The sequence below is a fragment of the Gymnoscopelus microlampas genome (genome assembly GCF_963454915.1).
Source record: "Gymnoscopelus microlampas genome assembly, chromosome: 15".
In the NCBI taxonomy this organism is placed as follows: domain Eukaryota; kingdom Metazoa; phylum Chordata; class Actinopteri; order Myctophiformes; family Myctophidae; genus Gymnoscopelus; species Gymnoscopelus microlampas.
The window spans coordinates 8,437,389-8,450,495 of NC_139952.1; the positions used below are offsets into that span (position 1 = coordinate 8,437,389).

Sequence of the window (13,107 nt, forward strand, 5' to 3'; positions counted from 1 at the left end):
TATCTTTTGAAGTGAGGTAAGACAGGATTAATCAGGAACAGTACTGGCGGAGACCTGTGCTCCGAGGAGCACATTTTCTAGTTTTTATAGTGTTGCAGTTTCAATTTTGTCTGCTCATTTATTTGTGTCATCACTTCCAATTTAACTTGTTTAATCTGTATCCTGACTGAGTTCTCCATCCTGATTGTATAAAATTGGTATTTAATAAACATAACATTTATTTTCTGTTCATTAAAGAGCTGGAGAGACATGGAGACTGCTGTTACTGAACAAACACTCTATAGCAATGAGTACTATCAGAATACAGAGCTATTTCACACTTATTGTAACCAAAGAAAATCCCTTACCCTACATTTAACTGCCAATTTGGGAGGAGACATTTTCACAACTATATGCTGCGGCCCAAAAAGTCCAGTTTCAATGACCTGACCCCCCCTTGTGGCACGAAGCATTGGACTGGGTCACATATGGGCATGTTACGTCTGTGACGTAAGACAAACAATGTCACGTTTTGGACAATTCGCCCTGTTAACTTTGAAACGCGAAAGCACCAGAAGCACCATGACAATGGTAAAAACTATTAAAAAACAGCCAATGTACAAATTCACGACGCATCGCAACGTGGTAGGTCATAACAGCCAAAGAACATCCTGTAAATAAGCTGTTTTCGGCTAAGGGATGTGGCCTAGAGGGAAAAAAGGAGTGGCCCAAGTACAGACAACTGGGGGACAAGTATATAGTGTTTAAGTGGTTGATAAAGAAATATTGGGTCCTACACTCCAACGTCAATGCCAAATGAGGCCACCAGTGTTCTGAAAACAGTTGTCTGGTACAAACTAGAAAGGAAGGGAGACTTTATAGTTAGTCCTGCGGAGGAAATTCAGTTTCAGCTCCACCCACCTGGTGGCTGCTCAGATGGTTATGATGAGCGCCCGGGGGGAGCAGTCAGGGGTTTGCAAGCGCCTTGGTCAGGGACAATTTGACACACAGTTCCCTGACGCGAACCGGTGACCTACTGTTTCCCAGACAACCTCTCTTGGAGAGCAAACCTCCACCAGGAGTACTTACAGTGTACTGTCTGGCGCAGTAGTGTCAAACCGTCTCTCCCTCTCTCCATATCAATTGTCTATATGGCTATGTCATCATCAGTACTCCGGTCGGAAATATCAGGCTCCATAGCCCAGCGAGATGTTCATCCCATAGCCTGGAGGGGCGATGCATCTATTTCACTCTACTCACATTTGAATATCTGACCTTCTCCATGTTCTTTCTCTCTTCTTCCCTTTCCTGAAAACTACAAATTAATTTCACCCACTTCATTACATCTGTAAACATGTGATTTGACAATACGATTTAAGTAGATCTGACATGAATTCACAAAAAAAAGAAGGAAAAAAAAATGTTGGTGGTCACAGTCTGACATGTATAGCTAATGTTGTCACTGGTAGGAACACTTCTGCCAGCAGTGGCAGAAGTGTTACAGGAAGAGGACATGGGAATTGCCCTACTTGGGTCATTAGATGATGGCCCGGAGGAGCCAAGGGTCGTCCATCAGCCAGTGTGGCCACAACACTAACTTTACACGAGCTGATGCACATGACTGTGATTCCAGAATGTCTGTACCAAGTCCTGCACTCGTCTTGATTCTCTCTTCTGATGCAGATCCTCGACTAAGTGCACGACCATGTAAATGAGGCTATGGTTCTTTTCTCAGCTGAACCTGTTTCAAATCCGACATGCATGTCACCCCTCTTCTCTTTGGTCTTTCCTGTATCTATCTGAAATAAAGCATAAAAAACATTTATGTCAAGGATGTGTTTGCATCCTTGACTCTGACTCAACTTGGGACAAAGCGATGGGAGAGTCCTGGAAACAAATTATATTATTTTAGTTTTTTGTTTGCGTAGAATATGTGCCACTTCAGATCCACCTCTTTAACCCCTTCTCTCTCTCTTTCTCTAGGTCATCTTCGGGCGAGCCCTCCAGTGGCATATCCTGTCATCTCGATCCTTCATACATCTGGCCAGCTCACCAGTACTTTCCACCCCCATATTTTCAGTACACCCTCGCAATCGATGCCTGTGTGTTGGCTCCCATGGCACAGGCTTGCTGGCTGGGAGCTCCCTATACAGATACCCGTTTGTTAAGTGCTCATTCCAGTTGATGTTTAGTACCGCACGCAACGTTTTATGTAGCACCCATCCAGGGACGTCTGTAGGGAAGACTTCAGGGTCCATCATTTACAGCCGTATAGAACAGTCTCTACAGTCGCAGAGAAGCTGAGCTTAATATGGCGGGGGAGATTGGATTTCCACACACTGGCCACTTTCCTCACTTTTAGGTTTTGCTCTGTCGCCATGATAGTCTGGTCTTTAAGGGTGGGGGGTCTTGGGTTAGAACAGGCAGCTATCGTGGTCATATTTAGCCATAGCAGCAAAGGCACTAACATAATAACACATGTCCCCTGGAGGTTGTCTTGGGTTAGCAGTGTTTGACCTGCTTTACTTCTTCCTGCGGTTCTTGCGGGGCTGCAGCTTCCTCCGGTCGCCCTGTAAGGGCTTGGAACGTGCAGAGAAAGGAGTGGTTGATGATCCAAAGGGGCAAGGTGCAACAGTGCCGAAGGTTTCTGGGCTGCCAAAGTTAATGGGACCTGTGCCAGCACTCTGTCCAAAGGCAGGAGTAAACATCCCGCTAGCAGCAGCTCCAAAGTTAAAGCCGCCTGTCTGTGGTGGTGGGTTATTAGAAAGCGCCGTTTGAAACTGTGTGCCTGGAATGGAACCACTGAAGTTAAATCCGGAGGCTGGGCCAGCAGGGGTCTGTTGCGTCATAGCATTACTAAAGGAGAAGGGGTTTGTCTGTGCAGTCTGCGTTTGTGTGGCGGAGGCTGTAGTCGTCTGGGTGGACCCAAATATAAAGGGAGTTGGAGTCAGAACAGTGGTCGTCGTGGATGCTTCAGAAGATGACGTTCCACAAATGAAGTTGGGCTGGAGGGCAGGGGCTGTGGCTGCGATGGTTGTGGGGTTTTGATTGCCATTATCCACCTGGCTGAAGGTAAAGTGCTTCTGGGTGGCGGCAGTAAGAGCAGGCTGGAAGGTGCTGGTGGTGTTGGAAGAGGCACCAAATGTAAAGCTGTTACCGGGAAATGTTTGGGCAGCAGGGGCCATAGTGGCAGCAGGGACAGCTCCAAACTGAAAAGTACCACTGGTGACAGAGGGAGTTGCCAGAGTTGAGGTGCTGCTTGTCATGGATGGGGAGCCCCAGTTCCCAAACGGAGGTCTGACTGTGGGTTGAGGGACAGCGGTGGTCCTGGAGGTGGATGTTCCGCTGGTACCAGTCACTAAACCAGGGAACCCACCTAATACGGAGGCTGTACTGGCAGAAGTGGTTGTCGGGGCTGAAGCCACTGCAGATAGTCCAATGCCACTACTAGCTGGAGCACTGCCAAACAAGGGCTTGAAGGTTGGAACAGAGGGCTTGATGTTGGTGCCCACGAATGCCGGGGGGGCGCTAGTGGTGGCTCCAAAGTTAATCTTGTCACCAGCGGCCTGTAGAGGGTTAGTGGCAGTTGTTGCTGAGTCAGTGTTTGTAACTATGGGAGCAGTGGGAGGTTTGGAGTGGCCAGACACTCCAAACAGGCTTTTTGTTGCTATGGTGGGGTTGCTGCTGCTGGGAGTCTTGGTGGGCAGGCCCAGCACCGGGCTGAAAGTGAGGGCTGGCAGGGTGGGCTGAGAGGTGGAGGCCGAGCTGGGCTGTGGGGCATCCATGGTAGAGTAAGTGTTGGTAACTATGGGAGCAGTGGGAGGTGATGATGTGCAGGAGGCTGAAGAGGAGGTGGGTGTACTTAGATGGCTGCCCAATCTGATGAGGTTGCTGCTGCTGGGAATCTTCGTGGTCAGGCCCTGCACCTGGCCCAAAGCAGAACTCGGGCTGCTAGACGGCTGGCCGGGGCCAGACAGGGTGGGCTGGCTGAGGCCTGGCAGGATGAGCTGAGAGGTGGAAGCCGGTCTTGGCTGTGAGGCTTCCATGGTATTAGAGGTAGACTGTAGTATGGAACTACTCGGCTGTACATGGGTTGTAAATACAGGACCTGCTGTGGTGTTGACCACTGCAGTTGAGCTGGATGGAGTAAGGCTTTGCATCCGCAGAGCCTGTTGTCCCTGCAAGAGGAGATCAGCTGCAGGGGAGTTGGGGGCAGCCATAGTGTGAGCTGCGGCAGGGACAGCTATGAAGGGCAGGGCCGTGCTCAAACTGGTGGCTGGGCTGGGGTCTAGGTTGATGACTGGCATGGCTGCTGGGTTGATGACGGGTATGGGTGCTGCCACGTTGCTCAGGATGGAGGCTGTGGGCAGAGGGGTCGCCAGAAAGCTCGCCAGGGTGGTGCTGGCTTCTGCGGAGGAGGTAGTCTGAGAGGAGGGGACTGTCACGGCCGCGAGAGGCTTATTCTTCTTTGGTTCTGGAGCAGCTTCTTCCAGGTCTTTCTGGATCTTGCTGAAGGCAGCTCTCTTCTCCTGGTCCCAGTCTTCGTTGGTGATGCTGTATCCCAGCTCTGGGGGTGGAAGCAGAGAGATATGCTCCTCACCATGGCTGGCCACCAGCTGGACCTTGCGCTTCCGTCTGCCTTCACAGCTGGTCGGGCTTGACGGGACAGCAGCAAGAACCTGGGTGGCAGTGGCCACTTTGGAAATAGTGGGTTCAGTGTCTGTGGCCATTCTGCCTGACGTCTCTAAGGAAAGAGAGCTGGGAGAGGCTCTCTCAGGAGTTTGAGAGCAAATCGACACAGGGCTGGAGAGAGGGGAGGTGTGCGGCGAGACTCTCTTCAAAAGGAAGCCTTTAGAAGAGCTGTAGGAGCTGTGTATGGGGTTGCGGACTGAGCCATGGCCGACGGAGGAGATGCAAGATCTCTTCATGGCTGGCTTCTCCTCCTCTGCTGTGTAGTTTTTAAATTGAGATTGTACTTCATTAGACAGAAATGGCTCAAGGTCCGAATAATGTGCTCTTTCGTCCTCATCGTCAACCGCCTCTCTCTTGCGGCTTTCTTTGAGCCAGGCGTGCCGGACTGAGCCAGATGCACACCTGCTGATGATGGAGGATGTGCGAGGTCTCTTCATGGTGGGATTCTCCGGCATGTAGTCCAAGCCTCGCTTAAGCGTTCCCAGCTTGGAGATGAATTGGGATTGTACTATGTTGGGCAGAAAGGAAGAATGTGCGATTCCTTCACTGTCATTGCGTATTCTTTTGCTTTTCGTCTCCACTGTAAAGGTTTCACCATCGTCATCAACTGCCTCCCTCTTGCGCCTCTTTTCTTTGAGCACCATGAGGACTGTCTCCTTGGAGCAGGGATCTGAGGGGGCCATCAAGCCGTGGGAGGGGCTGTGGTCTGGCCTACAGATCTTCACCGTAACTGGGCTATTACTGGCATTGCGTATTCTTTTGCTTTTCGTCTCCACTTTAAAGGTTTCGTCATGGTCATCGACCGCTTCTCTCTTGCGGCTCTTCTCTGTGAGCACAGTTGGAACTGTCTCGTTGGAGCAGGGGTCTGAGGGAGAGGTGCCGTGGTCGGGCCTACTGATCTTCACTGTAACTGGGCTAGGGAGCACCGGGGAGCTGGGAGAACCGTGAATGAAGCTGTACCACTCGGCCGGAGGCAGGAGCCATGCAAATATGTTCCTTACAAGTCCCGCTGAGGAAGTGCCCGTTGTCTTCAGAGGATACTGGCGCTGAGGGGTGACGGGGATTTTTCTTGCAGTGCCGACATGTCCCCCAGACAATGACCGTTTTCTGTTGGGAGTTGGGACTACATGGTTCTGTTGGCTCACACTCTCTTGGGGTTGATCTCGATGGTGAACAGATCCGGAACTTCGACCGGTACCAGGACCTTCAGGTTTACTGATGTAGCTCCCCATGAGGATATCCCAAGGACTAAACAATAAAGGCTTTGTCGATATACACCGGTGGTCTCTCGAGGACTTGTACTCCTGAATCCGGGACAATGTGGGCCGCTTTGTTGCCACGCTTCTGGTTCTCCTTGGTGGTGGTGTGGGAAACGGGACTCCGTCCGCGGCCCCGACAGTCGACCAGCTCCGGAGCACGGCTGCAACGGTCAGTCCACGCCGTGGATCAGGGTTTAACCTGGCATACAGCGATGTGTCCGTTATGATGATAACACTCCCGAGGATAAAGCTGATGTAAAGAACTATATAGAAATATAATTCAAAGCTAGATAGAAAGTAATATGAAGTGCTTCTCTCAGGCAGAGAACAGACTGACAGAATTTGTACGTTGTGACCTTATTTGTACAATGTGACATCATTTGATGGCTCTGTGTGACAACATAGATGGCAAAGGATTACGTCACGCAAATGATTACATCACTTAAAGGAAAGGGAGGGGATTACTGTCTCCCCCCACCCACTAACCACTGGGGCGATCAGCGCAACATTAATTGTACATGCGTGCTGCCAGTAGGCCAAGGAAGTAGCTAGCAAAATAAAATAAAAATCTTAATGTTTATGGGGGTGGGGGGCAAGAAGCTTAAAGGACGACTTCACCCATTTTCCACCTACAATTGGTCCTATGCTCATTATAATATGGCACCATTTTTGTCTACTCACTCTGTATCTTAGAGGAGGGTCGTGGACAGTTCAGAAACAACGCCTACCAGTGACATCATCGATGTGGAATCCAAGCTGTGAAATGTGATCTTGTTTGAAAAAAGAAAATCTGCCTAACCACTATCACTGGTAGGCGGGTCTTAAGTGTCCACAGCCCTCCTCTGAGAACAAATAGATTTAGTTTTTTTTACCATTTTATCATGAACATTAGTTAGTTAGTAAGTTACCAATTATATGAATATATATTGAAAATGGGTGACGTTGTCCTTTAACCACTTCAACCCCAAATGGGTAACCAGAGTCCCTCAGGGCTCAATACTAGTGTCTTTTCTGTGCTCACAATGCGACGCATTGCGTCACATTGTGAGCTTTTCGATTGGCTATTTCTAGTGAAAGCTTTCCCCACAATACCGATGCTGGGGTTTAAGTCGTTAAGCTTGTATTAATTGTTCCATTTTGTGCACAGGTACAAGAGTAAAACTTATGTTTGTGTGGCTTCCATGAGACAATGTAGCAGCATGGGCAAGAATAATGAAGGTGAAGAAAACTAAAGGGCAAACAAAGATTCAGTAGTTTTATGCTAATAGGATAATAAAAAAAATAGCAGCGTAATGTATGTACAATGTACGTATAAGCTTGGCATATTATATATACCATAAGCATTTATCAGTAGCTACCACAGTACCTTATATAAACACCTTCACAGTACCTTCTATATGCAACAGTTTAGGTAGGAACAGTCAAGCGTTTTAAGGTGTAAAATAAAAGACATGAGAGGCAGTAGGTGTGAGAGACCCAGGGGGTTAGCGGTTTCTTCTCGCCTGGTTTTATTTTTATTCTTGTCAGATCATTCATGAATCATGTGCCTGATTGTACGCGGGAAGAAGCTTTTCAGCAGTCTGCTGCCAGTGGCCCCGAGGCTTCGTAGCTATTTTCCATGCGGCATCATCTGGAACAGTCCATGGTTGGGGTGGCTTAGGTCTTTGACAGTTCCGCAGGCTTTTGCTTGTCGTATAGCGCTTAGATGGAGGGAAGGTGCGCACTGATGCGCTCGACTGTGTGCACGACCCTTTGCATTGCCTTTCGGTCGAGGTCGGTACAGTTACCATACCAGGCAGTGAAGCTGAAGTGAATGCTCTCGACACAAAGTTCAGACATCTATCTGGACATGTGTGCTGGACTTCCTGTCAGACCGTCACCAGGCGGTGAAAATAGGCAGCATTACATGAGACATCTCTGAGCCTCAACGCGGGAGCCCCTCAGTGCTGCGTGCCGAGTCTCCTCTATGTACGCACACGACTGTGTGGCCACGCACAGCTCCAACATTGTCATCGAGTATGCTAATGGCACGATGGTGATGGGTCTGATCGTTGATGACGAAGAGTCGCTCCTACAGGGACGAGGTCAGATGACACAATGGTGTCAAGATAACAACCTCACCCTTAACAAGACTAAGTAGCGGACTGTGGCCTATACAGGAAGCTTGGCCAAGTCATTATAGGCAAATTCTAAAAATAGCCGATCTACAAGCTTGTTGACTGGCTATTTTGTAACTGACCCAAGACACACTTTTATCACCATTGTATAATAGTACCACTGTACTATTTGCAAACTGTTAATAAAGTATTCAATCAATCAATCCACACACACTCTCTCACACACACACACACACACACGCACGCACGCACGCACGCGCGCACGCGTGCACACACGTCAAGCTTCTAATCCATTAATAGCTGCTGCATTCAGAACAAACTGGAGGTTTACAAAGGACTTGTTACCAGTGCCAGACTAGTGCACACAGCTTTTACAGTTAGTCTCTAAGTTAGGAAGTCATGTAGAAAGGAAAGCTTTCATCTCTGTTATTTTCCTAAGCTGGTGTAAACAAATCTGCACAACTGTTCTAACGTGCATATCGTTGCTCAATTTATTCATTTTTTAAAAAACCCTTCTTCGTCATACGACCCAAAAGTAGCAAACATAGCCAATCTACAAGCTCACAATGCGTTGCATCGTGGCGCGTTGTGAGCTTGTAGATCGGCTATTTTTGCTATTTATTTTTGGGGCGGTGTAACCGCCCCCTATAAGTGAGGTTTGGACACTGACCAATCCTGCACCGTGATTGGCCAATAGTCTACAACGCAGTCTACAACGCTAACCCTTCCACAGTCAATGCATATCTATACTTTTGCAAAGTCAGCCAATCACATTACAGCTAGTGTCATCACCACTAGCTGTAATGTGATTGGCTGACTTTGCAAATTCAGGACTGTGATTGGCTAGCGAAACACATGACACATGTGCAGCCCTATGAATAGCAGTATGGACTTTAAAAAAACATTTAATGTTTTTTTTTAAGTGAATCACTTCCATCACTGTGATGACCACTGTGACCACACCGCCCACTTCACACTGGGTGTGATTTTTTAAGTGAAAGTGAAAGCCCAGAGGCAGCACAGCAGTTAAGAGTTACAGATTTACAGGTACAGAGTAGGGAAAGTACTGTCGTATACAGCAATACAATGGCAAGAAAAACAATAAGAAGCACCATCATTACAGAAGAACAGTATACAAGAGTATACACCTATATTCGTTGCTGTCCGGCAGAAACCAGCTAACTCCATTTTTTCCCTTTTGCATTTTTTTTCCATAAATCAGTGCTATTGAACACCCTTTACGTCTGTGTGTTGATTAAACACATTATTGAACTAATTGTGGAGTCTCGCCACGAGACCGCCTGACAGGTAAGCCCATAACCATGGGGAGGCAGGGAGAGAGAGACAGAGAGAGGACCAAAAGGCAGCACCACAGTCTAGGCTGCGTCATCGAGGGGCGGTACCTGCCACTCTACCTCCTCGATCAACTACAACTCGGCGCACCTGTGTGATGAGCAGGGCGTTGGCTACAAATACTCTCTGCTCTCTCACCCTCACTAGTATCAACCTCTCCATGGTGAAGGACGGGCAGCCAGGCGATAAGAAAAAGACTCCACTATTTCCCTTCCAAAGCTTGTGTGTTTGATAGTGAAAAGTCCGCTAAAATGTTGTCTCTTATATGTTGTAGGCACCGTATGGATCTTACTCAAGCCTCGCATGCAAAGGCAGAGCGAGGCCTATTGAAAGGGGAGAGGACTGCCCCTCTAAAGAAGTGATCCACTGTTTAAACAATGCTCTCTGAGCCTGAGGTGTGAGACAGAGCTCACTGCCCCCCCCCCCCCCCCCCTCTTGAATCTGTGTCGCACCATGCTGAATGATTGTTGCCCAAACTGAGCCCCAACCCTGGGAAGAACTTTTGTTGAACAATTATTCACAGTGCTAGATATTCACCTTATTATGATTTGAACGTTATGCAGTAACTCTGTGCCTTGTTATTTGAATAAAAACCCATGCTTGGGCTTGTACCACCACTGTCTGACTCTTGGCTTTGATCGATACCCCACACAATGAAAAGTATTAAAAAGTGCTTCTGACAAAACCAGCTAACTCCATTGGATCCTCAAACTTTCTGCTAAACCAGCTAAGTCCACCAAAGGGGGGTGGAGTTAGCTGGTTTAGCTGACTCCAGGCTCCACCCCCTTTTGAACTCCAACCTCATTGTGAGCTTGGAGGTCCATTCAGCAGCTCTTATCAATGATGAACAAAACCTCCTAACTCCACTTTTTGTTTTGTTTTTGTAATTTCCTGAAAAATTAAAAAAACATTTTGGAGTTGGTTTCTGCCGGACAGCAGAGATATACAACTATCCGGCACTATGCAGAAAAACAACAACAGCACAGTGTCCTCAGCGTTTCCCGCCCCAAAAGACATAAAGTGTCCATTACAATCAGTGCAATGGCAATCAAGTAAACTGTCCATTTCAATCAGTGCAATGCGGAAGAAAAGTGACAGTGTTCACCGTGCAATCAGTACAATAATCATACCCTAAAGGTGTCATTAGAAGTCCTTGATACGTTGATGATATCTAATGCTGACAATGACATCACTGGTTTCTGCAATGTTTGACAACGCTTTGGGGTAGTGGCAGTGGTGGAAAAAGTACTAAAATGTTTTACTTAACACATTGGGTGCCAGCATTTTTTCATAACAACTTACGTTGGGTGCCAGCATTCTCCCCATTGACTGCGCTTTGCTGTTTAAAGCTCTAGACTCCACGACCAGCAAATCCACGTAAAAAAAAGCATCCATTCATGTACAGCGCGAGGACCCTGGCTACAGCCTGGAACCATAACATTTCACTCGCGAGTTACAATGGGGGGGGGGGGTCGGGCATCGCGCATGACCGGTTTTCGCCACCGGAAACAGATTCGGAGATATAGGCGTTTTAAAGAAGGAAATAGAGAGGAAGCGGATGGGAGCCATGTTTTTGTTTCCGGTGATCCATTTGGCCTATCCTTCTTAGGATCACAATGGGTACTTCCAGAGCTGCTCCAGCCCCGCCCGTGTGGAGAAAAACGGAAAAAACAAAAAGACAGCAAAACCGAATACGCTTCGGTTTTGGCACTCCGCGTAATTGTTAGCAAAACCGAATACCCTTCGGTTTTGGCACCCCATGTGTTAAGTAAAAGTATCAATACTGCAATATAGAAATACTCTGTTACCAGTAAAAGTCCGGAATTCAAAATGTAGTTGAGTAAAAGTACAGAAGTATTGGCATCAACATGTACTTAAAGTACCAAAAGTAAAAGTAATCATTATGCAGAATGTCTCATTTCAAGTTTTCAAATGCATAAAAATCTTTTGAAAATAGCAGATCTACAAGCTCACAATGCGTCGCATCGCGACACATTGTGAACTTGTAGATCGGCTATATTCAAATGGCCGAAATGTATCTAGGGCTGAATTGGTTAATGTATGTTTTGTAATAATAATACAAATCTACAAAGTAACTACTAACTAACGTTTTCAAATAATTGTAGTGGAGTAAAAGTACAATATTTGCCTCTGAGATGTAGTGCTAGTGGGGTAGAAGTAAAAGTACAGAAAATTGGAAATACTCAAGTAAAGTACAAATGCCTCAACATTATACTGAAGCACAGTACTTGAGTACATGTACTTAATTACTTTCCGGTTGGATTATGGTGATTTTGGATGCGGGGACACAGCTTCAAAACGGTGTCTTATTGCAGCCCAGGAACAGGTGGAAGAGAGCAGTCCCATGAAATAATTAATTTGCCATCGCCGCAGGCTTACTAGGATTTTACACGATAGCTTTTGTAAAGGTTAGTCACATATCATTATAATACAAAACGCCATAAACGTGGGACTGAGGACTGTACATTGTCCTGCAAGTTGAACGAAGAAGTATGTCTGCAATGCATGAGACCATTACAGTACAATGAGAATTTTGGTATTAAAGCTCAATTATGTAATTTATTTTTAGTGACTAAAATGTTATCTTGTCCAATCTGTATGGTAGAGTATGTTAATGCAATATAAGTTATATAATTGCAGTGGTTGTATTTGGTCTCCCTGCTCTGCTATTGGGGCTTTCAGATCCTGTGTCTGGATTGGACACAACCTTGTTTCAGGTTTTAAAGATTACATTTCTCAGGCAGCAGGCAGGCTCTATTAGTTCAGTGGTAAAAAAAGAATCTGCGCTTGCACAGGAGACCAGGGTTCAAATCTAGGGTAGAAAAGGAAAGTACAGCTTTGACCTTTCACTCCCACATTCATTTTTCACTTCCAAATAAGTGATAATTGATAGATAGATAATTGTTAAACTGGACTTGTTTAAAACCAGTCTAGGCTCATGTTCTGAGGTCCCAATAGATGCCATTCTAAAACTTTGTCTAGCAGTGTTCCCCAGTCCAAAATCTCTGCAATCGATATGGCGAGTAAAATGCTGTTTGCACGTTTGACAAGAAATAAGTTAATGTCCTTATGAACAGACACTAATACATTGTACAGATTTTCAAAATACAAAATTATAGTCAGGAGAAAATACATGGACAAAAATATATTTGAGTAGCCAAAACAATATAAATATATAGTATACTGTATCTGTTACATAATTAAAATGCATCTTTTACCATGTTTTAATATTATTGTTATTGTTGTTATGTTGTGTTCGCACAGTATTGTGGACCTAACCACACCTTAATGTTACTGCCTATACCTGTATGCGTAGTGATAAATAAAACGTATCGATTCTTGATTTATTTTATTATCTCTAGGGGTGCAGTACGTTAGTCCGACAGCGCATTCCTCCGACAGCGCAGCGCTCCGACGTTTCCAATACTAAACCCGAACCAAACCCGCACCCTAACCCTAACCGCACGCGGATGCCACATAGTCGGAGAAAAGGTCTGTCGGATTAACGCATGCCTCCCATCTCTAGGGGCGGGGCTCTAAGGATTGCAGTGTCAGTCAGTCTGTCAAATACTTTGGTTCCAAACATGATCTCTCAAAATCTATGTGTGGATTTACATGAAACTTACTGAACACGTTCATGAAGCCTGGAGGATGAACCCTAACCATTTGAATACCCCATGACCTTT

At 46.4% G+C, this 13,107-nt stretch overlaps 1 protein-coding gene across 1 annotated transcript in view; it reads right to left on the bottom strand.

Moving 5' to 3' along the window:
- The window catches only part of LOC311061531 (receptor-type tyrosine-protein phosphatase U-like), a 165,224-nt gene that overhangs the window by 11,251 nt on the left and 140,866 nt on the right, over positions 1 to 13,107 (bottom strand). The window lies entirely within an intron of this gene.